The sequence below is a fragment of the Echinops telfairi genome, unplaced genomic scaffold (assembly GCF_000313985.2).
Source record: "Echinops telfairi isolate 266 unplaced genomic scaffold, ASM31398v2 ScPeMD7_53;HRSCAF=182, whole genome shotgun sequence".
Lineage (NCBI taxonomy): Eukaryota > Metazoa > Chordata > Mammalia > Afrosoricida > Tenrecidae > Echinops > Echinops telfairi.
The window spans coordinates 19585200-19586332 of record NW_022103951.1 but is presented as its reverse complement, the minus strand read 5'-3'; positions in this window follow the sequence as shown (position 1 = coordinate 19586332).

Below are 1133 nucleotides of genomic sequence, written 5' to 3'. Positions count from 1 at the left end.
TCCTCCTCCCTCCTCACCTTCCCTCTCACATGAACCCTTGATAGATTTTTTTCATGCCTTACACTGACTGATGTCTCCCTTCACCCACTTTTCTGTTATCTGTCCCCCTGGGAAAGGGCTATATGTAGATCCTCGTCATCAGTTCTCCTTTTCTCCCCCCACCTTCTCCTACCCTCCTGGTATCCCTACTCTCACGATTGGACCTGAGGGTTCAATCTGTCCTGGATTTCCTGTGTTTCCAGCTCTTATCTATACGCGGGTACATGCTCTGGTCTAGCTGGATTTATAAGGTAGAATTGGGGTCAGGGTAGTGGGGGGCGCCCATTAAAGAAGTAGTGGAAAGTTGTGTCTCATCTGTGTGATACTGCACCCTGACTAGCTCGTCAAGTGGCATTCTCACACCAGCAGGGAGCCTCAGGCCTGCACCAAATGAGGCAGGCAGGACACACAGCTGTGCTTCCCGCCAGAAGCACATACTCTGGCACCAGCGTGACTCAGAAACATTGTCATTCACTTTGTCTGGTGATCCTGTACCACCACGCCATTCCCAGGGACAAGTGACTAGATGACAAGGGAGAACTGCCCCTGTGAGTTTCCAGGTCCGACCCTTATTCTGAGAGTAGAGTGCCCCACTCCCAAGGAGTGTCTGCTGGTGTCAAACTGCTGACCTTGCAGATCGCACCGCAATGCATAACCAGTATGCCGCCAGGGCTCCTTCATGCTGTGAAAGGGCATCAATTCCCAACCAAATTATCCTGGAAGATATGAAGCAGCAGCAACATTGGGATTGGCAGAAGGATTGTGAACAACCTGTGAGCAGTAGCTGACACACACTTGCCTGCTGTGAGTGATGAGGACTTGAAGCACCTGCTGATGAAGATCAAGGTTTGCCACCTGGAGTGTGGACTGTCGCTCACTATAATAGTGAACCAGAATTCTCACGCCTGCACCAGGAGGTCACAGCACAGTCAACGGGTACCACCTACCCTCTCAGTGTACCACCCACCCTCTCAGTGCACCACCCACCCTCTCAGTGTACCACCCACTCAGTACACCCACCCTCTCAGTGTATGTCAGAAGAGAGCGGTCCCTGGAAAAGGACATCAAGCTTCGTGAGGCAGAGTCAGCGGCAA